This window comes from Drosophila takahashii, chromosome 2L (assembly GCF_030179915.1).
Source record: "Drosophila takahashii strain IR98-3 E-12201 chromosome 2L, DtakHiC1v2, whole genome shotgun sequence".
NCBI lineage: Eukaryota > Metazoa > Arthropoda > Insecta > Diptera > Drosophilidae > Drosophila > Drosophila takahashii.
The window spans coordinates 30,333,509-30,360,158 of NC_091678.1; the positions used below are offsets into that span (position 1 = coordinate 30,333,509).

General features: G+C 34.8%; 2 protein-coding genes across 5 annotated transcripts in view; one reads left to right on the forward strand and one right to left on the reverse strand.

Annotated features, from left to right (window-relative positions):
* DIP-epsilon (Dpr-interacting protein epsilon) overlaps nt 1-14,359 on the reverse strand; it is a 293,049-nt gene extending 278,690 nt beyond the window's left edge. The window contains exon 1 of one of the 4 annotated variants that reach the window (XR_011420230.1): nt 14,051-14,359. The gene's annotated coding sequence lies outside the window, so the exon portion shown is untranslated. Of the gene's footprint in view, nt 1-10,147; nt 10,519-14,050 lie in introns of those variants that run through there. The other 3 variants (XM_070219383.1, XM_070219385.1, XM_070219384.1) reach the window with 3 other exon arrangements.
* Nucleotides 1-26,650, forward strand: part of LOC108054720 (uncharacterized) — a 158,251-nt gene that overhangs the window by 127,901 nt on the left and 3,700 nt on the right.

Genomic DNA, 26,650 nt, shown 5'->3' on the forward strand with positions numbered 1-26,650 from the left:
AGAAAACGGGGACTTTATTTAAGCTGCTTGCATCGTAAACACAACAAAAGGCAGTGTCAGCCAAAATCGCTCTATAAGATTTGTCGATCCGCTTATCATTCACTGCTTCACGACTTTTCCCCTGGAGTTTCAACACAATCCAGCGATCAAGTCCATCGCACGATATGAGTCATGCTTGACTCCTGTTCAGAAGACAATCTGATCACTGAATAAACAGCCAAGCTTTAAAATTTGGAAAAATTCAAGGTATCTCAAGAAGTTTGCGGAATTTCAGATACACTTAAATCACGCTTTTCTGAATTTGAATTAACTTGCTGTAATAAATTCAATATGAACGCATCAACAGCACCATTGGAATTCAGCCGACCCACACTTTTTCGAGTTGACCAAGGTTCAAATGCTTATTAGCACCGAAGAGTTTTTCTTGGGTTTGGCATTGATGGGTAGTAGGAGGGAACATCACATCAGCTCCAACAGTGTTTAAAGCCTTTCATTGCACACTTCACGAAAATCATGCTGACACTAACACAATTTTAGATCGTTTTTGCAAAATCGAAGAGTATTGTACCTCTCCTCCTACATTTACGGATGAAGAGAAAGAGTGTGAAGACCATTTCACAAAAAACGTATGCATTTTATCCGACGGACGGATTCAAGTGTGCTTTCCGTTCAGCATCTCAAGTGCAGGCGTAGGCAATTAATTTAACATGGATCAAAGTCGTTTCTCAATGTTTGAGCGAAGACTTAACCGCTATCCTGAATTAAAGGAAGGCTTCGTAAGCTTTATGAAAGAGTATGAGGATTTGGGGCACATGTCCCCTTTTCATTCATTTGACTCCAACGTGCACGACACTTTTTTATTCCGCATCATTGCGTACATAGACCTCAAAGCCTATCGACCAAACTCCGCGTTGTCTTCGATGGATGAGCTAAATAAAAATCGGACAAATCACTAAACGATCTTTTACTCTGCGGCCGACAATTCAGCAGGATCTTATCACCACATTTTTAGCTTTTAGGCTACACCGGTTCGTTCTCACCGGTGATATCACTAAAATGTATCGCCAATTCATGAGTGATCCCCGTGACCGATTATTTTAGCTGATCCTTTGGAGGGAAAACCCAACAGATCCTATAAAAGTCTACCCATTAAACACCGTGACAAACGTCCTATCATCAGCTCCGTTTTTAGCCATCCGAAGTTTACAATATTTAGCAAGCGTATCAAAGTCAGAATTTCCTGCAGGAGCTTCAGTTTTGTGCAACGATCTTTACGTGGACGACCTCTGAACAGGTGCAGATACGGTAGAAGAATTACTGGAAAAGAAAAGACAAGTCGTACAAATATTGAGGAAGGAAAACTTGAGCATGTCAACATTCAACAGCAACTCGCACATCATCGAAGGCTTATCAGCAACGAAAGTCGCAATTAAGTTTGAAAAGAAGAAGTCACCAAGGCCCTTGGATTGTCGTGGCAGCCTCAAAAGGACTACTGCGTATACCGATACAACTTATCGTCTGACAACACGTTTAGTAAGCGAATTGTTTTGTCTACCGCAAGTCTCTTTGACGCGCTAGGAATACTCACTTCCGTAAGCATACGATGTAAAATCCTGTTGCAAGACCTACACATTCTCAAACTTAGATGGGACGAGCTACTCTACTACTACTATTTAAGAAACGATTTGAAAAATACACCCAAACCGAAATTTCATCGATACATGCACACTAGCGCGGTCAAAAAATTGAAAAAAAAAAGCAAAAAATGTATGTATAAAGAAAACATTTTTTTTTCGAGATTTAGAAACGTCTTCAAAGTTTTAACGTCTTAAAAATTACCCATACGACATGTATAACAGTTCGAATTTGGTCCAAAAAAATCGTTCTCCCATTTCTTGTCTTGTCAAATTATAAATTTCTTTGGAATAGTTGGTAAAACAGGGGAGCAAAACATCAACTGAATTGTTGATATCTATGCCATTTTGATTAGAAAAACTTTTTGACCGAAGGCAACAGTGCGTATGGGTAATAAACTTTGAAACCAATTCGTAGACCCTAAAATACGATTTTTTAAAAATTTTCTTTTGGTATACCTTAAATGCACATGGTATTATGACAGTAGGGTGAGAGTAGGACCTTAAAAATTTTTATACAAATGCGCACGTCTCCGTCAGAGCCGTGCAAAGTTTATGGATTCGCGGACGCATCCGAGCGCGCTTATAACTGCTGTATATACATTCGAGTAAAAATAGGAAATACAGTTCACACAAACTTATAAGTTTAAGATAAGTATACTTATCGAAAAATCCAAAGTAGCTCCTATTACCGTTGTTTCCCTACAAAAGCTACAATTATGTGCAGCTGTCCTGCTAAATGCAACATTTCGAAAAATTCCAGAAGAAGCTCTCTCCATATGTCAAAAAGATTTTCTTCTGGACGGACTCAAAAATAGTTCTTCAATGGATGAATTTGTAGCAAACAGAGTGTCCGAGCTGCAGCAGCACAGCGCAGATATCGAATGGAGACATGTACCGTCAGCAAAAAACACCGCGGGCATCGCACAGTGGGGTAACAGCGGCCAAAAGTGCGAATCAAATCAACCAAGCATGATACGATTCCCAAAAAAATGTTGTTTAAACAAGTTTAAATCACTTATAAACAAAAAACCGGATTTACTAAAAAAATATTTTTTGCAGTATTTAAAATTAATTTTTAATTTTAGTAAAATAGACGAAAACTATTTTGTTCTGTTAATTTCGTGTGTCTCAATGCGTTTGTAGTAAATTTGGTTTATAATATTATTTTAGGTAATTGTTAATAAATCTTAAATATTAAATAAAAACATTTCTTATGTTGTCCAACCATTTTCGATTAATATTAAGATCGATATTTACACAACTGACACAAATAACATAACTTTTACTTGTGAATCAATCGAAACAAATGTATAATTACAAGATGTACACGAAATTGTAAAGAAGAAGATAACGCAAACAAGCTGTGTGTTTATCGATACACTGCAGCGCCATATCTTTTTTATCGAACAATTTCATTGAAAATCGAATAACAATTCTTACGATTTGGGCTGATTGTTAGCCTTAAAGGTCTTTTTCTATTTTATCCAATTGTTTTAGTAAAGTAAGTGCACCTTTTTGGCCTACAAATGTAAAAATATCTCCATAACTACAAACAATAGAGGTTAAGAAACAAAAGATTCCAACTCTGCTGCCAAAAGTTTACTAAAAGTGTATGTTGTATTTTACTTTCTTAAAATATGCCCAAGAAATGCAAACATACTAATTAAACCGTTTCTGGAAAATTTATATTTTTTGAGGTTATGTTACTGTTATTAACTTTTTTCAAAAAAAGCACAAAACAGCACCTCTATTTTTTTACATTTGAAAGTTTATTTATCACATAAATTTTCAGTGAAATATGAAATCGGCGAAACCCGCCTCTTCCGAGATCTTCCGAGAAATCTCTAAAGTTCTCTCAGATTCAGGTTAAAATTAAGGTGTATAAAAAATATTTATATAAAATATAAAGTGGAAGCCTCGGGAGTAGGAAATTTGGTCATCAACCAGGGTATTATGGTTCGTTCTCAGTATAGGACCATATTTGAACGTAATTTAAAGGCATCTGTGGACAAATAATGCCTGGGAACCATCTCGATCCACCAACAGGATAATGATCCTAAGCATATCGTGAAGAATTGTCTACTGTTTTCACCACCATAAGGCCTGGGCATACAAATTATAGAGCAAATTTTAAACATTAATAACAGAGAAATGGCAAAAGAAAGAACTAAAAAAAAATCGAATTTTGGGGCACTTTCGGGTTGCCTTTTTGTTCTAATTTGTACCTCGTACGCGGCTCCTAATTATTTTAGTAATTAACTAGCTGTACCCGGCGCGACTTCGTTCGCTTAAAATTAGTTTTGAGTAGATTACTTTAAAACCTCTGTGTAAACAACATTTTTAGAAGATATAATAAATGAATGTGATCCAAGTAAAAGTAATGAACTTGTATATTTTTTTATCAGTTACAATGTTATCAATGCAATTTTAATTTGCGCACAAATATGTATACGAACTAACTTATTATTTTCCGATTCCACATTTGATTGATAACACTATGCAGCATCAAAAATTAACCTTGATGAATGCTATATTTTTGGATTCGTTACGAATTCCCAAGTTAAACTGCGTTTTCCAAAGAGTTCCCCGACGCAAGGATTCTTAGCAAAAGGACCTCAAAGTTCGAAAAATGCTGAAATTGACCAACTTTGCGGAGCTCTCAGAGGCAAATGGATGCATGGCTTGGTTCGAAGTTAAAGTTTTTTAAAAGATACACCCTTTATCTTTCAAACCCCATACATAAAATAATTTTAGGATTTTTTTTAAGGCAGAAATAAATTCCAAAAAACAACTGAAAAACATACAGCTGCGGTCAAAATAGTAGCAGTATTGCCGCCTTGTGTTTTTAAAAATTTCATGTTGTAATTTTTTCTTATCCAATTAGTCTAATAGTAAAATTATAATCAATACAATATTACCAGGAAAAGATCAATTACAACAACAAACTTTTAAATACACAGGGCGGCAACACTACTACCATTTTGACCGCAGCTGTATACTTTTATGTTTTTTGACTATGTTTTCTAGAATTTGTTTCTGCCTTAAAAAAAATCTTAAAAATTTTTTAAGTGTGGGGTTTAAAAGATAAAGGGTGTATCTTTTAAAAAACTTTAACATCGAATCAAACCATGCATCCATTTGCCTCTGAGAGCTCCGCAAAGTTGGCCAATTTCAGCATTTTTCGAACTTTGAGGTCCTTTTGCTAAGAATCCTTGCGTCGGGGAACTTTTTGGAAAACTCAGTTTAACTTGGGAATTCGTAACGAATCCAAAAATATAGCATCCATCGAGGTAAATTTTAAAAGCACTAAAAATGCTGCACAGTGTAATTATTAAAATTAAACTCGTCGAATTTTGCATTAGCTGAAAGGAAATGAATAATTTTATTTGTACTTGAGCAAATTATCGACTTTCAAGTAGAAACATAAACACACATTGTGTGTATGTATTGTATTGTACATGTATTGTACAAATCAAAACATATCCAAATATACATACGTATTTGGTCAAAAGTTCGAATCTTAAGATTAATATTTAACTTGGAAACATTTTGGCTTTGCTTACAGAATTTGTAGTAACTTTCTATTTTCTTCCATGGTGGAAATTAAAAAAGGTTCTTACTTCTGCTACAAAATGAAAAATAAAACCGAAGCATTTGATCCACAGGACTGACTATTGATCGAAAATCATTTTGATCGGAGTTTAAGTTTTTAAAATCCAAAACAAATTTAACTTAAATTGCCTCTTTCCCCTCCCCTTTCCTTGCAGCACTACCCCACCCCATTTCTTGGCTGTTGCTCTCTCGGCCGTCGCTCTCTTGCCATCCGCTCTCTGGGTTTCGCTCTCTCGGCGGGCCCCCACAAAATGCAACGCAATAACTTAGGAAATCAAAATAAATTCGTTAAAAATACTTTAAAAAAAATGTTAAAAATTTAAAAAACTAAGCTTAAGCACTTGGGCCATAGAATAACCATTTACCAAAAAATAATCTCGATCGGAGCAGCGGTTTAGATTTTTTAAATCGAAAAGTTAATTTTAAATGTAGCCCCCAAATTATGGATATTATGGATATCGAAATTTCTTTTAGATTTCTAATTAGGCCCTTTCAAGACCTAAAATTCTGCAAAATCAAAATTTCGAAATTCCAACCACTTTAGAAGCTAAGCTTAAGTAAATCTAATGATTTTTTGCTCTAAATATGGATATTGGAGCTGTTTGGGGCCACTGGGGGGACATGTCGGACCTTAGTGGGCGCCTACGCCCCCAATGGAATACTGTGAAAAAATTTGGCTGCTCTAGCTCTTATGGTTTAGGCTGTGGTCGTATCCCCCTAAAAATCGGTCTTTCATTTTATAATCTTTAGTGATAATACAATAAATAGATTAAGAAAATAGTTTAAAAACCTATCTGAACGTTTATAACATACAACGAGTATGCAAGTTATCCAACCCAAGATCCCAGGCTCCTTACCCAGTTTGTAAACAACTTCTAGCTGGGAACTTCTTACTAAGCTTTCCCACGAAAACCAGAGCTCTTATTTATCTTCCCCACTCCAATAAGAATTCATTATTAAGTTCCAAATGCGTCGCGGTCCTTTTACTGTAAACAATTGCGCTTGCGCCGCGGTTCTTCTGATATAAACATTTGCGCCGCAGGCCTTCTACTGTAAACTAAGCCTGGTCTCCCAAATGTAAACATTATCATCCGGTCAGCTCCCAGCGAGGCCCAAAATTTCCAGAGTAATCTGTTTAATCGATTTCCACAATCAAACCAATAATTGCATCACCCAATTTATTCCGACCCTCTTGAGTCCATCTCTTATTCAATTCTTGACAAGTTCCTAGACTCTCCTAAACCGAGGTTTGCTTATCAGATAATCGGGCCTTGATCGGGCAGTCCGTTTTTGCATCCGAATTGATCGGTCAATAGAGTATTATTATTAAATAAGTTCGGTACTAATAGAAATGGTATAAACTAGTGAATAAGATAAGTGAAAAAAAAAATATATTTTTTTCTTAAATTCGCTAAGCGACTTATTAATTTGCATACATATTGCTGACTAGGGGGGAGCCTAACCTCCCGTACCCCACACTCCGCTTTTACTACGCCTCTGCCTAGCCAATATTAATATAAAAAATTGGTAAACAAAACCAAATTTATGCTGTTTTTGGTAAGTTATAGCAACTTTGGAACTTTATAGGAGTACAAAGTACACTTTTAATTAATATTAGTTATATTTACTAAGTGCAGAACATATTTTGACACTTTGCTGCAAACATTGATGTTTTCGTACGCACAACAGCTTACATTTTGGCCCACACATAGCAACCTGCTTGCGAACGCTTTTCCGCCCATAAAAAACCACAAATAATTAAAGAAAAAAAACCCAAAAAACAATGAGCTGAAGCATTATTTAATTTTTTCCCGCCATCGATTTGATTTGTTCTCGCAGTCATCGTTCCAATTTTCACAGTCAAGAGGAAGAATTCAGAGTTGCACCCAGAAAACATCGCCAAACTATCGCATAAAAGAGCCCGTCAAAGTACGTCAAAATTGGATGGCGGACTAACTGGGAAATTTTCGGAACGACAAAACCTTACGGACCATCCGTTCAACGGATGGTAGATAGTGGATGGAGCTCTGTGGGAAGACCCTATAAGGGCCGTTTTCTCATCCGTTTGTTAAATTTCAAGTAGGGTTAAAACGTTGAAATCCAATGGGAAATCAGAGTTTTAACCCTACTTAAAAAAAAAACCTACTAAGAAAATATGAAAAATTGATTTTTTCCTTAGAAAGAGTGCCACACCCATAGTTTTTTTAATATTCTTTTTAAGTTAGGTTCAGACAGTTTCTACTTTATTTCTTAAAGCCTAGTACTCAATACGTCGAAAACTGCTAGCTAAGCATAGAAGTAAGGGAGAGGCAAATAGGTAGCTAAAGCCTTTAGCCGGGGACTTTATCCCACCTCGGTACTCAGTTGAGCTAAGTTCAAAATTTCCAAAATCTTTTTTAATGGGAATTTTCCGTTAATTTGCCGTAAATCATTCGTGAAAGAAAACATTTAGTTGCTCTTGTTTTAACATTTTCATTTTTTTTAACATTTGTTCTGCTATTTGCCGTTATTTATCCGTAAATTATTTGTGAAAGAAAAAATGTAGTTGCTCTTGTTTTAACATTAAAAAAAACAAAAACATAGTTGTTTTGCTAAGTTGATATTAACTTAGCAGAACACCCACACCGAAGTGCAAAATTTCCAAAATCTTTTTTAATGGGAATTTGCCCTTATTTATCCGTAAATTACACAGGTACACGAATTGGTCGTGACTTCACACAGTAGGTTTTTTAAAGAAAACAGTGGCGTAGCCTTAAAATTGTGGGGGGGGGGGGGGGTTTTTACAGGCATACTAACCCCTTGAAAATACAATTTTTCGATGTTCGGCGCCTACTGCTAACCAAATTAAAAGGCAAATTTTTATGAATGTGTCAGATATTTTTGTAAAATGGGGATTTAAAAATACTTGTTACTTTTAACGTTCTTACGGAAAAAATTCTGTAAATTCTATCCTTCGACGTACAATGGTCTTATTTGTCTTAAAAAATCGGTGAAAGACGCCTCTAGATGCATGTAAAATATTTTAGGGCACATATTTTTCCTTGTATTTTTTTATGCCTGTTCACCGCATCAAGTTGGTTGGGAATAGAGGTGAACAAATTACTTCAATGGCTTATAGGCTTTGATTGACTCAAATTATGATGGAACGTTAAATGCAATTATATAGAAGGGCATCTATGCCATTTTTTGGAATAGGTTTTAATACAATTGAGCACAGACCCTCGAAGATATCTTAAATCAAAACATTAAATGTTGCTATTTTTTTCAAACCGCGGTTACTTGTGCAATCACCCGTTAAACGCGAAAACTAAGTATGCAGATATGCGTATATACGTCTGTATTAACATATTTTAATGCCAATAGGCCTGAACCTTTTAATAAAGTCAATTTTGTTGACCTGTGTAATGGATGTTGTTTCTCACAGAAGCAGAATTCGCGGGAATTTTACACATTTGACGTCGACTTTAGCAGAGCTCTGCTACCGTCCGCGTTCTACATATGTTAGCAGAACAACTACGTTTTAAAAAAATTGTTAAAACAAGAGCAACTGAATATAAAAAAGATTTCGGAAATTTTAAACTTTAGTGTGGGCTCATATCAACTTAGCAGAACAACTTTGTTTAAAAAAAAAAACAAGAAAGGAAGTTAACTTCGGCCAGCCGAAGCTTACCCTTGCAGGTATGCCTACTTAAAATATTGTTTTTACAATGTGAAAAATCAAAACAAACAGATTTTTTTTAAATAAACGGTAGGAGTAAAAAAAAAAACCTATCCTTATATTTCAATCCTCTATCAAAAAAAATTTCGATTGATTCTGAGATTTGACCCAAATTGGCCTTTCACGTTTCACGTGGAATGAGCTTATGGTGGTCCGATCCGGTATTTATTTTACTTGCAAGGGTATAAACTTCGGCTGTCCAAAGTAAACTTATTTTTTATGTTTTAAGCATTTTACCAAAAATATTTGGTTCAGGGTCACTAGCTGAGTCGATATAGCCATGTCCGTCTGTCCGTCTAACCGTCTGTCCGTCTGTCTGTCTGTCTGTCCGTCTGTCTGTCTGTCTGTCTATCTGTCTGTCTGTCTGTCTGTCTGTCTGTCTGTCTGTCTGTCTGTCTGTCTGTCTGTCTGTCTGTCTGTCTGTCTGTCTGTCTGTCTGTCTGTCTGCCTGTCTGTCTGTCTGTCTGTCTGTCTGTCTGTCTGTCTGTCTGTCTGTCTGTCTGTCTGTCTGTCTGTCTGTCTGTCTGTCTGTCTGTCTGTCTGTCTGTCTGTCTGTCTGTCTGTCTGTCTGTCTGTCTGTCCGTCCGTATGAACGCTGAGATCTCGGAAACTATAAAAGCTTGAGGACTGACATTCTGCATGCAGATTCTAGAAGCGCTGCGTAGGCGCAAGTTTGTTTCAAAGGGATGCCACGCCCCCTCTAACGCCCACAATCGCTTAAATACGATTTTAAAAATTTCAATATTTCGGAAAAGTAAAAATGCAGTTTTATTGTGTTTATTAATACCTATCGAAATGTAGAAGAAATTTTTTAAATCGGACCATTCGTTAAAAAGTTACGGCGGATCAAAGTTTTTATCTCCATCTCCTTCGCACTCCCTTTAGCTGAGTAACGGGTATCTGATAGTCGGGGAACCCGACTATAGCGTTCTCTCTTGTTTTTTTATAGAATTTTGAAAAAAGTGGACCACAACTTTTTTGGTGAAAAATGATACTTGACTGTCACAGCTTATAATGTTTATCCTAAAAGTTTTGTCACTGAAAGAGACTACAAAAAAATAGAAAAATTCTTTGTAGTGGAAAAGTTTTGAGAAAGTCGGATGTTACCAACTTACAGATCACTCCCCTATATTTGCCTTGTTCTTTATCTGATGTCTCTTTCCTTAAACTAATAACTCACCAATGGATGGAGCCTCAGTTGTCGGCAGGAATCAGCAAATCAATTTACAAATAGAGCAAGGGACAACATAACAACATGTTTCATGTTTTTTCCTGCCCTTCTCCATTTTAGCAACATAACTAAATTAAGGGACCACGCGGCAGACACACAGACGCCTTCGCAGAACTAGCAACGCCGGTGGGTAGTGCACGTGCATGGATAATAACGACTCACAAAATTATTTATTAATTTATGAAAAACAAGAATTCCCCACTAAGGGAAAATATTATTATTCACTATTTGACAGAGAAGAACACACGAGATCTCAAAACCAAGCACGACACTTTAAGCGGTTGCGAATTAGGATGCGGATGCGATACCGCAGACCGAACATCCTCCGAACAGAAAGACAGCCGATTTGTGACTGGCATCAGCATGCCGTCGTGAAAGTCGTTTCGGCTGCGGCATGTTAAAAACATAAACAAATGTTGCGGTTGGCCGTGATTTATGTAAGCTAACAGATGCTTAATGCTCTTGCTGAGGGATAACAGCATTTGCCAGCCCCAAAAACAACGATACTACCCTTTTAATGTACTTCTCGTTCTTCAACTAATGCGGCAAGCTACACTTTATGTTTATCTTGTGAGAGGAAAATGTGGGACAAGTTTAGGGTCACAGAAATGCATTTCGTCAGTATGAAGCCTAAATGTACGTATGACAAAAACGAGAAAATATAGTGGTGCTTTATAAATTCAATGAAGTGGAGCGTACCAAATTTATAACATATTAAAGCTTTGTTTTGTATTTGAGTATTAAATAAGTCGGATATTTTCCAATTTGTTTTTTTTTGTAGGCGTAATCCAATAAAAAATAAAAACGTTTTTGCAAGCTAAAATTGTTTAGGTGTTAAAAACACATTTCAATTTAAAAATCCAAACATACATTTACTCTCTTTTAACTGTTAAAGTCAATTTCTCTTTTCTCCACCGTTCTGAAACATGTTTTTTATCCACTAACATTTCCCCTTATTACCCCTGATAAAGTTTACGGCATAATTAAGTCCTGGATTTCAAAAGCAGTAGCTTACAGGTCCCAAAAAGCTTTTATGCGCTTTCCAAGCTCAAATCAAATTACCCGTTTTTTCGACTTTAACAGAAGTGCAAAAAGTGAAAGCTAACGCGCATAGCTTTTTCTGATTTGATTTTCAAAAGTCGGTGCCCCATTTCTCACCCACCCAGCTGGTCAAAAAAAGCACCGTCACTAGGCTTCCCAAGCGTTCTTAGCGGGGTCGTCAGTTACTGACGTAGACACACGGCAACATGCAAAACAGTTACGGGCAGTGCCAGTGAGTGAGTGTAGTTGCGCTGGCAAGGGCTCCAGAGTCTAAACACTAATTGGAAAACTCCGGGGAAAGCAGAGCACGAGCCCTGACCAGCAGGGCATAAATACGAGCGGAAAGAGCAAGGCTCCATGAAGGCGATAATGTAAGGTGAAATGCCGTGAAGTGCAGACACACCGAAACCACAAAGTGTTCTTTCCATGGCACTATGGTCCGAGCGGCCGATTTTTTGGCATAAAGTCGAAATTTTTATGTTAATGTTTTGTATTTTTTATTTTAAATTCTTAAAGTTAATAGATCATACATATACAAACTTAAAAAAAAAACTTTAAAAGCTACACTAACGCTTTTTATGAGCTTTCAAAAGTACACAATCGATCAGCTGCTTAGGACTAAGAAATTGGCGCCATAATATTTTCTTTACGTTTGTGCAAAAAAATAAAACTTCTTTGTCCCGACTAAATTAAGTAAATTATGGAAATGAAAGATCAAGGTATGTAATATTTAGTGTGTATAGTACATTAATGTGTAATCTTAGTGTTCGACCTGTGTTTAATTTCCAATTTATGTGTATTTTTATAGAAAATTAATATTTGTTCCCTGTATTTAGTGAGATAAAACTAACGACCCGACGTCTGCCCACAAAAACTAAGTACGCCAGTTTGTACATATACATGTCGTTTTTCAGCGCTAATTAACACCTTTTCCCCGTTCGTCCCCCTTTTCACGCAATTCCACACTATTCAGGGACCTTAAAGTTTCTTCGTAGCGATCTCTAGGATATTTGGCGCAGCAACAATCGAAAATTTAATTTTTTCGGATTGCATTTCTGTAAAAATTATCAATTACCACTTAAAAGATGATAAAACATCAAAAATAAATTTAAAAAAGTAGTTATTTTGAATCCTTCCTTGTTAAGCATTCGTAAGAGAAAGAAAAGGAAATGTCTTCCTTTGCTTATAATTCCGTTAAAAAAATTACAAAAATTATTGTGAGTGTGGGGTTTGAAAGATACAGAGTTGCACTTTTTAAATGTTTTGAGTTACATTACATACGAAGAATCCGTTCGTCTGCAAAATAGGTTCAAAGTTTGCCAAAAACAGAATTTTTCCAACTTTAGTGTCCTTTTTTTTAGAATCCTTGGGTGTGAAAATTTTTTCGAGAGCACATTTAGAGCGCCGATTATTTAAAGCAAATAGGACTTTTAAGATTTCATCGAGGTATTTAAAAAAAGGTTAAATTTAATAACACAGTGTAGTATTATGAATTTGCTTGTATGGGAGGCAAAAGAGGGCGTGGTCGCACAGACTCAAAAATTTGTTTGCATACTATTCTTTGTAAAAAAACAGAATGTGTAAAGTTTTAAGTCTGTGACTCAATTTTTAGAGTTTATGCCAAAAAAATCGACTTTTGGACCATAGTGCATGGGTTCATGTCTTGGCAGCTGTGCTACAGCTCACTCCGCACACGCTCAATCTGCCAGCACTTCAATGGCTTACTGCGCCACCCACTTGAAGTCCTCGCCGTCGTCTTCCTCCACGTCCTGGGTGACCAACAGATGGCTTTGGTGAGCAAGACTAGTTAAAAAAACTTAATTTTATTGACATTGGTTGCGCGCAATACCTCTTAGCAGTTTGCTAGCTGGTGAATCAATACGAATTGGCTGGTTGGCTTTGGGCGTTCCACTAGCACAATCGACCTCCGCTCACTGTTATTCGGAAGGGTTAACGGCCTAAATGCTATGCAACTTCCGCTGGTTACCACCAAACAACGATCCAATTTTTATACCCTTGCAGAGGGTACACTCATAAAAAAAATCGAAGAATTTCCTTAAAATCTAGAAAATTCTTTCTTGAATTTTTGCCAAAGGCGACCTCACCTTTGTTTCAAGAAATGGTTGTTTTGAAAGGCACCATTAAAACAAGAAATTAAATTTCTTAAAGCAAAAAATGGATTTTTAGAAAGCAACCATTAAAACAAGAAAAAATATTTCTTGAAACGAGAAAAGCGAATCTTGTTTAAAGGTGGCTTCTTTCTTGTTTCAAGATATTAAATTTCTGAAAACAAGAATATTAATTTCTTAAACCAAGAAATAGTTTTTTAAGAATGGCAACTTCTAAACAAGAAAAAAAATATTTCTTAAAACAAGAACCGGTACGAAATGGGCCTTTTTTTTAATTTCAAGAACGATTTATTCTTAAACCGGCATTCCTAATTTAAGAACGTTTTCGGGCGTTATTAAGTATGAAATGTTCTTGAACCCAGAATTAATTATACTTAAATTAAGTATAAATTCTACTGAAACAATGTAAAAATTATAAAAAAAACATTTGACAATTTTAAAAATTTAATGAAAATTGCTTTGGAGTGGAGGGCTATAATATTATTATTTGTACAAATTTATTCCGATTTACTTGTAAATGAGGTATAAGTTATGCTCAAATAAAGTATGAAATATTCTTAAACTAATAGTATAAATCATTGTGTTGTTTTATTAGTTAACAATACATTTTTTTTTATAATCTTAAACTAAATTACTGATAAATGTATAAAGATTTGTAGATAAAAATGTGTTTTATACTTACGAAACATTTTTGTTAAAATCACATACCGCTCCTAAGATACGGTACCGCAACTTCACGCACCACAGTCGGACGTCCTAACAGTTCGGCCACGCTCGTTCTTATGCGGCGATGACCAAAAAACGTACATAAGTACTTTTATTTGCATACTTAACTTAAGTACAACGTGTACTTGTTTTGAGAATTTAATTCTTAGTTTTAAATAATATAAAACAAAAACACCTCTTAACAAGGTTAGAAGGAGTGACGATCGCACGAATGCTTGTATACTCGACTAAATAAATATACTTTATAAAATAATCTCATTCGGTACGCTGCAATAGAATACGCTTTTAAAGACCATATCATTCGACGCCTATTATAAGTAAGAATACAAGTCGGCTAATAGAAAGGGACATTTATCCCTACCGGCCCCAACAGCTTCAATTTTCTACATTTTAACTTTTACACAGGGACCGTAAATAACACAGGCCGACAAAATGTGACATGGGTCGGTGTCCAGGCCTGCCACCATTTTATTTCGATAAATGAGGCTTTTCTAAGCATAAGTTGCCACTACACCTATAGTCCATCAGCTCTGGTATTTGCGGTATCTATAAATTAAGAAAATCACAAATTTTCTTCGTCTTTTGGGATATATCTTCAAGAGTGGTCAACCAATTTCGATAATCTTTTCGGAATTAAATAGTTACATGTCTCTTTTATACGGTCGTTTTGGAAAATTCAATCTAACTCAACCACAAGAGGAGGTGGGCGCATTCCAAATTTTAAAGTCACAGCAAAGTTTAAAAATCTTCATTTGTGAACAGCGTTTAAAAATTAAATAAAAATATTTTCTTCAACAATGCATTTTTGATCCAAAGACACCTTGTGTCCTTACTGTTTAGGACACTCATCAGGTATTTGTGAATTGTTTTGGAATTTTTAAAATTGTTTTTCTTACTTCCTTCACAGTGACGATTCACAAACAGTGCCCAAACCTGTCATAATTTTAAATATCATAATTCTAAACGATCTAAGTAGTTTTGCTTTGAGTATAAGCACATGAGCGTAGCCTACTAATCTTTGGAGTCTGAAATGCCTAAACTGTAATCCCCCTGTTTAAAGCAAGGGTAACTTGTGCTCAAAAATAGTTATGAGTTACGTAAAATTGTGACAGGTTAGGGCACTGTTTGTGAATCGTCACTGTGAAGGAAGTAAGAAAAACAATTTTAAAAATTCCAATACAATTCACAAAAGCCTGATGAGTGTCCTAGAAATTAAGGACATAAGGTGTCTTTGCATCAAAAATGCATTGTTGAAGAGAATATTTTTATTTAATTTTTAAACGCTGTTCACAAATGAAGATTTTTAAACTTTGCTGAGACTTTAAAATTTTGAATGCGCACACCTCCTCGTGTGGTTGAGTTAGATTGAATTTTCCAAAACGACCGTAGAAAAGAGACATGTAACTATTTATTTCCGAAAAGATTACCAAAATTGGTTGACCACTCTTGAAGATATATCCCAAAAGACGAAGAAAATTTGTGATTTTCTTATCTTAAAGATTCCGCAAATACCAGAGCTGATGGACTATAGGTGTAGTGGCAACTTATGCATAAAGCCTCATTTATCGAAATAAAATGGTGGCAGGCCTGGGCACCGACCCATGTCACATTTTGTCGGCCTGTGTAATCATTATTTGAGATTTTAATTTAAAAAGGCCTACTGAGGTTTTTACAAGTTTTAATTAACAACTTAACTGGTTTTAATGCACTGTATAGACATGAAAAAATAACAGTTAATTTGCTTTCCAGATTTGTTGAAATGAATATACTTTGTGGACAAGAGTAAAAAGAACGTTATTTTTGACGTTTAAAACAAAATATCACAGTAGTCTTTTTAAAATAAAAATCTCAACTAATGATTATTTACGGTCCCTGCTTTTACACTTTCAACGCCCTCTCCCCCAAACCAATGAAATTGATTAAGTCTTGGTATTTGTATTCTGCGGTTATATAATAGTAGTCGCCTTTGCACACTGTCCTGGTGCACTTCGTCACTACGTGGACTACCGTCCACAGTGAGTTATCTCCTTGTGATTTTATGTAAATATTTTAAAAATCAAAGCGTCTTTCCGTAATGTCCCATTCTCTCCCCGATTTAAACCTAAAATCGGCTTGTTTTGAGAATGTAATTCTTAGCTATAAATTTAAATATTTTTAAAATCGAATCGTATTTTGGCACGTTTTTTACAGTATTTAATAACAATTATTAATTTCAAAATTTTTCTCCGATTTATCCAAATTTGCTTGTTTTGAGGATCTAATTCTTAATTTTTAATAATATTGAACTACTTGTGTTTTATAAACATATGTACCTACATTATAACATTTTTGTGAACTAATATTGTCTTTTTTAGTCTAGCGCCAATTCTATTTTATTTTAATCAATATTGGTTCTCGTTAAGTACATTATTAGTACATTTTAACATTGGCTTAAGCACAAATTGTACTTGTCAAAATGCTATTTATTTTTCAATTTTAATACTACTGATGAGAATAATTCATTCCTATTTACAGAATATTAAAACCTAATTTTCTGAAATTAAGTACTTTTAGTGATCACATTAGAATAGAATTTTTAGAATAAATTATACTTGGGTTTAGGATAAAACGTTCTTGTTTTGTCGTGTTTTTTGAATTATGTTCTTGAATAAAGCACATTTTCGGATAATTTCGATTTCAATTTATTTTTAAAAATGCTTTCCTAACGCTACAAGTTGATAACTTATAATTTGTGCGATAGTCACGTAGGACAATTTACTCATAAATACAGATTTGACATAGTTCTTTGGAGGTTTAAATGAAATTCTTAAAATTACACTTAAACATTAATGGTTAAATCAGTGGCGGATCCAGGTTTTTTTTGTGGGGGGTGATATCAGAACAATTTTTTTTTTGCATACTTTTTGAATACCAAAATTTCTTTCATTTTTCACCCGAGTGGGGGGGGTGATATATCACCCATATCACCCCCCGTGGATCCGCGCATGGGTTAAAGAAAAGGGTCGCTTTGTTGTTTTTTATTTTCTTTTATATTGTGCTAGTATCTTGTAGGTGTAATGTGAGTTTTGACTTAAACTGCGTGGCGCTACTAATATTTTTCAAGGGTTTGGGAGCTGGTTCCATAGCCTTATTGCGTGTACAAAAAACTGCCTTTCAGAAAGTAAAGATCTGTGTCCTATTTGAATAAGGTTATTTGCTCTTCTTGAGGAAGTGAATCTCAATGCTTCAAAGAGATAAGTTGGTTCCCTCGTGTAAATTATTTTGTGCAGATATATTAAAACTCTTAGTTTCATCCAATCGGTCAAATTAAGTTCAAATATTCTATATGCAAAGCTTGTCACATGGCCAAATCGATGTAGATTGAATAAAAATCTTGCTATATTACACAGGTCGACAAAATCAAGACTGTTTCTTGGCCCAAGAATAAACGCTACAAAACCTGAAAGAATTATAGCTGTAGATTACTACATCATACTTGGAAACTTTCCAACACGTTGAAGTTTTTAGAAATCCGTGGTCAAAGTTCCAAATTTTCGATTTTTAGGCACTTTTTGCGGCTTAATAGTAAGAAAACCTTTCGTAGCCCAGTGCCACAATTTAGAGGAACTGGTACCTTGAACCTTTAACTTCAAGAGTATCCAATCACAAAGCTGGACGACCTCTATTGCTTTAGCTATAATGGATTTTACAGAAGTACTTTTTGTCACTTTTTTTCATCTATAGTAGCCTGATATTTTCCTTGTTGAACTGAGACCCGTACACATGACAAAAAGTACTTCAGTAAAATCCATTGTAGGGCTACGGAGGGTTTTCTTGCTATTAAGCCGCAAAAAGTGCCTAAAAATCGAAAATTTTTGAACTTTCACCACGGATTTCTCAAAACTTCGACGTGTTGGAAAGTTTCCAAGTATGAGGTAGTTCTCTACAGCTAAAATCCTTTCAGGTTTGGTAGCTTTTATTCTTGGGCTTTTTTTTGTCGACCAGTGTTATTATTTGCAACTTTTATTTTTTGATGGCTGGCTGCCTCGCAATTGAAAAAATTTCTATCGCATAAAAAAGTGATGGGATTACACCCAGAAAAAAATATGGACTTAAAACTTAAAAAATGGACTTAAACTAAGGTTATATAGACTAATTTTGGATTCCTTAGGTCTTAGACTTGATTTAAGTCTATTGTTGGACTTAACACACTGACTTGTTTTAAGGCCATGATGGTCTTAAAAAAGACCATATTACCCAAAAATTTAAGCATTTAGATATCCATCTAAACCAGCGGTCGGCACACACATACGTTGACATTTTGCTTAATATTTGTGTGAGTAAATTGCACTGGGCAGATCATCAGAGTGTGTGTGCAGACCGCTGTTCTACAGTATACGTTAGCGAGCAGCGGCTGGGCAGAACAGAACCCTATGCTCACTTAATAGGACGCTGCCGACCGCTGATCTAAACTTACAAAAGCAGTTAGCCACTCGAAAATTTAATAAGGGCGTAGCCCAGAGGAAACTATGCCAGCTCCCGGTTATTTTGAACCGGGCTCGAGTCCAGTACAAGACATGTTTTATTTTTTTTTTTACGTTTATTTTTTAATTTTATTATTGTTTTTATTTTTTATTGTTATTAGTAAATGAATTTTACAACTGAAAAAAACTTCCTACTCATTTGCACCAGTGGGATTCGAACCGGGGTCCTCTCGCTTCAGGGGCAGACACCTTACCAGTCACACCATCAGACACTGTTAAGTACATGTGTCTAAGCGACACATAAAATCATTTTTAAACTTTTTAATTAGATAAAAATTATTAAAATATTATGTGTACGGCGCACTCTCTTACTAAGCTAACATCTCATATGGGGAAACATTTAAGATTTATCCTAAATAAATTTTTAGTGATTATTGTTTTTTGTTTGTGTTTGTATTTGTTCTTTGTAAAATGGTGCAATTTAGAGCGTCTTTAATTGCATATTATTTTCCTTTTAGGGACACTTTTCCTAAAAATACATTGAAGCCAAATCATCAAACTTGGGGCTGTCCATACATTTAGTAATTACCAAATGATTACAGTATGGCAAAAAAAAAACAAAATGTAAAGTTTTATACGGTTTCGCTATATAAAAAATCATTACCAATTTTTCTTTACTTTACGGCAAAAAAATTAAATTAAAATTAAGAAACATTTTCTTGAAAATATAAAAATAAATACATATATTATTGCTTATACACCGAGAAAAAAACCGTTCTCAACGTTCTTGATTTCAGTATTTCCGTGCTCAAAAGTGAGCCAAGAACGGTTTTACTAAAATCAAGAACGAGTGTTCTTGATTTGAGACTACTTTTTTGAAAATAAGTATTCTTGATTTCAGTATGAGTCTTCTTGGATTCAAGAAGAAAAATTCTTGGATTCAAGCATAGGCGTTCTTAGTTTCAAGAATAGGCGTTCTTGGTTCCAAGAGTAAATCGTTCTCGGGTTTAATAATTTCTCTCTTACCAAGAAGAACGTATTCTTGGTTTCAAGAAGAAAAATTCTTGAATTTTTTCCTGCTTACGTCCCACAAACTGCAAGATTTATATATTGTTTAAATAACAATAAATAATACAAATTGTATATTATTTATATATATACATACTTTCGAGTTTTGCGAACAGCTTCTCCCGGAACACAATACGTAAACCAATTGGCGGAATCGCCTCATTGATCTCTCTTTGTCCATGAAGACACTCCAGCGCCTAAAAATAGTTAAAGTGTATTATATGTATACATACATAGATGCATTTAGAGTGGCGTCACTTTTTTTCACAAACATACAAATTCGAAGTATTTATTTATTATATAGCTTATTTTCACTATTATTATTATTAAATACTTACGTTTGAGGAAGGGGTGAAGGTCATTGACATTCAGAGTAAACAGTAAAGGTCCAAGAACTGAGCCTGAGGCACACCACGTTTAAGGACTGCAAGAGAAGACGACACATTTGATATTACTACAGACTGCCGACGATTTTTTAGGTACGAGGTCATAAGTTTGACCAAAGTTGTTGAAAAATTGAACTGAGTTTTCAATTTTGAACACAAAACTTCATGATTGACAGAGTCAAAAGCTTTACTATAGCCAAGAAGTAAAGCGTCACATTGGATTTGTCAGCATGTTTACGTATATTGTCCGATATTTTTAGGATTGCTGAGGTGCAGCTACGTTTTATTCTGAATCCCGATTGGTTGTTGTTAAGTAAAGCATTGTCACCTATATGGGCCTTTATTTGGGCTGACATAATGTTTTCAAAGGCTTTCGATAAGAACGGTAGAATTGATATAGCTCTATAATCCTTGTTAGCTTTCATAATTGGGACAATTTTTGCGATTTTCCAACAGTCAGGAAATGCGGATGTTGTAATTGCAGTGTTAACAAGAGAGAACGCTATAGTCGGGTTGGTGTCCCGACTATCTAATACCCGTCACTCAGCTAAAGGGAGTGCGAACGCTGTACTCGGGTTGGTGTCCCGACTATCTAATATTCGAACCTCAGTTAAAGGGAGTGCGAGGGAGATAGATATATAAATTTTGATTGCGTATAACTTTTTAATGAATGGTACGATTTGAAAAAGTCTTCTACATTTCGATAGGTATATTTATACACAAAAAAATTCAATTATACTTCTCGGAAATGTTTAAAGATGTGGGCGCAGGACACATTTTAAAATCGTTAGTGGGCGGTTGTGGGCGTTAGAGGGGGAGTGGCGCTCGGCTGAAATAAACTTGCGCTGCGTAGGAAGCCCAAGAATATGTGTGGAAAATCTCAACCTTCTAGCTTTTGTAGTTTCCGAGATCTCAGCGTACATACGGACAGACAGACAGACAGACAGACAGACAGACAGACAGACAGACGGACAGACGGACATGGCTAGATCGACTTGGCTAGTGACCCTGATCAAGAATATATATACTTTATTGGGTATTCTTTAAAAGTCGCCAATTTATACAACTAACTGAGAGTGGAGGTTCTTAGACACATAAAAGACGAAAGGAGAATATTAATAAAGATAAAAAGATTAAGGAAGCAACATTGCTATTGGAGGAAGGAAAGCTAAATGCAGCTTCCTTTCTTTCTCGGATGGTGTATAAGGATTATGACATTTGTGCCAACATAATGGAAAAAGAGAAAATTTTTGATGATGTAGATGACGATTCGGCAGACGAAAATTCAGATGAGGAGAAAGTTGCTAATAATCCGATACCAACAACTGACGATCGTAAATGTGTGGTTTGTTTGGACTTGGTTCCAAATATTTTATTTTTTCCATGCAAACATTTAAAAACTTGCTCTGAATGTCATCTAAAACTATAAGCAGAAGTAACTTAGAGCATTACAAGTGCCCTTATTGCATCCGCAAATATTTTGGGGCCTTATTTCATTTTTTTTTGTATTGCCGACTTTTTGGGATTGGGGAGTTATTTCGTTTTTTAAATTGGGGACTTATTTCATACTAGCAGGGTCTGTAGCCCGCAGCTTCGCCTGCGGAAATTAAAACTGAAAATTATGCATACCTTTATATTTGCTACTTATTTTAAATTTACAAATTCCTTATTTTTAGCCTATAGCCGAGAAAAGATTTTATCATAACTTTTTTCTTATTTTCCGCAAAAACAACAGTATATTGTCCTATGCAGGCTACTTAAAATATATAAAAAAACTTGCGAAAAAATTTCTAAAATTCTTATTGCTTGCGTTAGTTATCAGCTGCACAGAACAGAAACAAATTAATTTTTCGACACAAATCCTTACACTAATTTTCTTCACAACATTAGTACTTTGTCCAAAACATATTGTTTAAATATATAATGTCATACTGGATTGAGCATGTAATTAAATTTCAAATCGATAAGCGTGTACGTCTTGAAAATAAGCTTGTTTTCTTAAAAAAATACACCAAAACATTGCTTAAACATACCTCTTTCTCTAAAAGATACTCTCCAAAAACCAATATGATTATTTTGGTTAAGATTTATGAAGTTAGAGGAAATATTTTTGTTTAGGTAACAAAAAGGTAAATAAAAACCAAATACACTTTGCGATTTACAGTGGCTCCATCGCATATTCGGACACCTACTTTCATAAAAATAACATGCAAATAAAATTTATAAAATGGGTTAAATTCGTCGTTTTTCTTGCTTTTACTTATACATAATGCCAATATCTTCCAAAAACATAAACAAAAATTACATATTTTCAACAAAAACACTTAGTTTTCCAACAAAAACAACAAAAAATCCGATTTTTAAGGTTCAACGAATAATCGGACACTCGCTGAATACGGTTATTTTTTATGGAACTTGCTGCAAACTTGGGGTTTTTGGCATTGAGACTACTTTGTAGTAGAGATTAAAAAAAAAGTTTAAATGGCTCCAAGGAAAGCCATTTTCTGTGAAACTTCGTCAGTTGCTTGAAAAACTCAATTTCGAACTGAAAACTGTTCGGAAATTCACTGGATTGGTCGGAGAAGTCAAGTCTATTGTCCTGGACATTATAATAAGGTTCCGGGATACATTTTAAGATGACAATAGAGTCGGGAAAGGCGAATTCAAGATGTTAATGACGGCATAATTCCAAAGTACCTTAAGATTTTAAAGGATAAAAAATATTTAAAAAATTATTTTTAAAGTTTTCTTTCGTTGGTCTGAAAGTGTATTAAACAACCAACAAAATGAGGTATCGTTTATAAAAATCGGTTCACAACTTACCTAAAACGATACATCATTTTGTCGGTTGTTTAATGCACTTTCAGACCAACGAAAGAAACATTAAAAAATAATTTTTTAAATATTTTTTATCCTTTAAAATCTTAAGGTACTTTGGAATTATGCCGTCATTAACATCTTGAATTGGCCTTTCCCGCCTCTATTGTCATCTTAAAATGTATCCCGGAAACTCATTATAATGTCCAGGACAATAGACTTGACTTCTCCGACCAATCCAGTGAATTTCCGAACAGTTTTCAGTTCGAAATAGAGTTTTCCAATCAACTGACGAAGTTTCACAGAAAATGGCTTTCCTTGGAGCCATTTAAACTTTTTTTTGCAGTGTAGTGATGGTTTCTTCTTTTAATCTCTACTACAAAGTAGTCTCAATGCCAAAAACCTTAAGTTTGCAGCAAGTTCCATAAAAAATAACCGTATTCAGCGAGTGTCCGATTATTCGTTGAACCTTAAAAATTGGATTTTTTGTTGTTTTTGTTGGAAAACTAAGCGTTTTCGTTGAAAATATGTCAAGCAAAAAAAACGACAAATTTAACCCATTTTATTCATTTTTTTTGCATGTTTATTTTATGAAAGTAGGTGTCCAATTATGCGATGGAGCCACTGTAGCTAATATGGGGGTTTCTAGAAGACATCCACTGTTGACAACTCTTATAAGGGAAACCAATATTTATGCGAAGCAATGTTTTGCTTTATATATTCGACTAATTTAAGAAAAGACATCATGAAAGGCAATTCCAATTGATAGTTTGTTTCAGTATTTTTGTTTTCACATTAATTTTTCACCTTGATTAGAATTATATTAATAATAAAGAAGGCAGGTGGGCGGGGAAGCCATGAATCAAATTGTTTAAACATTTGAATTTGTTTAAACAATATGAGGCACGTGTAATAAAGAGCAAGAGAATCAATTGGTTTGAATATTTAATGTTCTTTTAATATTATCAATGCGATTTGAATTTTAGTTCACAAAAATCGGTTACAAAATGTCTTATGTAAGTATGTTGTGGAAATGTAAATTAAATATTCTTTTAGCAAAGGGATATCAGTATATCTTGAATTTGAATTTGATCGAATCTCAATTCCTTAGTCAGCTGCAATGCACACACACAAACGTACACACGCATATACATATTTATCTAATGGCTGTGTGTGTAAAATACGCATTTTTTGGATATATTTATGTTGTGCGTGTGTGTGTACATTAGGGCGGTCCACATTTGTATGGAAAATTTTAAGGTCCTACTCTCTCCCGCTTATACGGTGCGCATTGTGGTATTCAGGGTATATTAAAAGACAATTTTTAAAAAAATCGTGTTTTAGGGTGTGCGAATTGGTTTCAAAGTTTATCACCCATACGCACTGTTGCCTTCGATTAAAAAGTTTTTCTGATCAAGGTGGCATAGATATCAACAATTCAGTTGATGTTTTGCTCTTCTTTTTTGACCAAGTATTCCAACGAAATTCATAATTTGACAAGACAAGAAATGGGAGACCGATTTTTTTCGACCAAATTCGAACTGTTATACATGTCGTATGAGTAATTTTAAAGCAAACTTTAAAGACGTTTCGCAAGGTCTAAATTCGGAAAAAAAATTGTTTTGTTTTCACATACATTTTTTGCATACTTTAATATACCATGTTAAGGGTGAGAAAAGAATTTCATTTTTTGGACCGCCCTAGTGTACATAGCAGAGCAAATCATTGTTTGTTTTTGTTTTATACAAATCCAAAGTTTGTCGATAACTCAACATTTGAAAACTAATAAATAATTTGCTTATCGGGCTTTTGCATTTTAAAAAACAAAAGCAATTTTAAGGAAAATTTCGACTGTAAAATTTAGCTTAATGGGATTTCTGTAAGGTCTACCGATATTTTAAAATTTAACGTTTACTTAAGATTTGCGATATAATCGATTTTTTTTGGCTGTGGTATTTTCATTTTCCCCTTGCGCGGTCACACTTAAATTGCGACAGCAGGACATACATATGTACATACATACATGCGCCAGCAGAACATACATACAAACATATGGGGACGCGTGACGTCACATCAGGTTAGCCAATTTGAAAATATTGGGGACTTGGTTAAGGATGCTGAATGTGAGTTATGTATGTTATAATTTAGGAAGTATTATTTTAATTAATCTAGTATTTATTTCGCTAAGTCCGATTGCGTCTGATTTAATTATAAGATTATTCACGAAAAATTCATACTGATTAACACTAACAAATCTAAAATTATTATCACATACATGTTCAGGTACTGAATTCAGGTACAAATTGTTATCGTCGATTTCATTAACATCCTGTCCCGGCGCACACTGGGGTAAAACCGATAGTGACGATCCAATCAGCCGACAAAAAATTTGAACATGTTATATAAATTTTTCGTATTTTTATACCCTTGCAGAGGGTATTATGATTTCAGTCAGAAGTTTGCAACGCAGTGACGGAGACGTTTCCGACCCCATAAAGTATATATATTCTTGATCAGCATCACTAGACGAATCGATCTAGCCATGTCCGTCTGTCCGTCCGTCTGTCCGTCTGTCCGTCTGTCCGTCCGTTTCTACGCAAACTAGTCTCTCAGTTTTGAAGCTATCGTGATGAAACTTTCCCAAAAGTCTTCTTTCTATTGCAGGTAGTATATATGTCGGAACCAACCGGATCGGATAACTATATCTTATAGCTCCCATAGGAAGGAAACGTTAAAAAAATTCTAGCTTCGGTGTTTTTTGAAATAAAACCTTCTACTCTTGCAAATATTATTTTTTAAATATTTCAGAATTTCGAATAAAATATTTTAAAAATCGGACGACTATATCATATAGCTGCCATAGGAACGATCGGAAAATTAATGGAAAAGTTACACAGAAATAAATTTTAGCTTTTTTGGTTTTTATTGTATTCTCTTCTACTTTAGAACATGACTCTTTTTAAATATTTCCGAATTTCAATTTTCATTTTATCAAAATCGTACGACTATATCATATAGCTGCCATAGGAACGATCGAAAAATTAATGGGAATTTAATTGGAAAGAAACTATAGCTCCGTTGGTTTTTATTGTATTCTCTTATACTTTTGAATTAAATTTAACAAAAATCGGACGACTATATTATATAGCTGCAATAGGGAAGGATAAAAAAAATAATATTAAAATAATACGAAATTTAAAATTTTTGCGATTTGTAAGTTAATAGGAACGATCTGCAAGGGTATATAAGCTTCGGCTGGCCGAAGCTAACTTTTTTTCTTGTTAAAAACGAAAAAACAATGTTTCAACTTTGGGTACGCATTGTTAGGTTTCTGTTAGACCTAGGACCATAATTCTTTCACTGCAAATACACAGAATTTTATCTATTTTCGCCACATATGACCCTCAATAAGCAAATCCAAAATTTGTTTTTTAAATTAATCGTCACTTTTTGTTTCGCTCACCCCAGTGTGCGGCGTTGATTTTTGCTTTCCAAAAATATGTAACATCTGGAAGGAAGCGTTTCTGACCATATAAAGTATATATTTTCTTGATCAGGGTCACTAGCCGAGTCGATCTAGCCATCCGTCTGTCCGTCTGGCCGCCCGTCTGTCCTTCCGGATGAACGCTGAGATCTCGGAAACTACAAAAGCTAGAAGGTTGAGATTTTTCACACATATTCTTGGGCAAGGTTATTTCAGCCGATCGCCACGCCCCCTCTAACGTCCACAATCGCCCACTATCGATTTTAAAATGTGTCCTGCGCCCACATCTTTAAACATTTCCGAGAAGTATAATTGAATTTTTTTGTGTATAAATATAC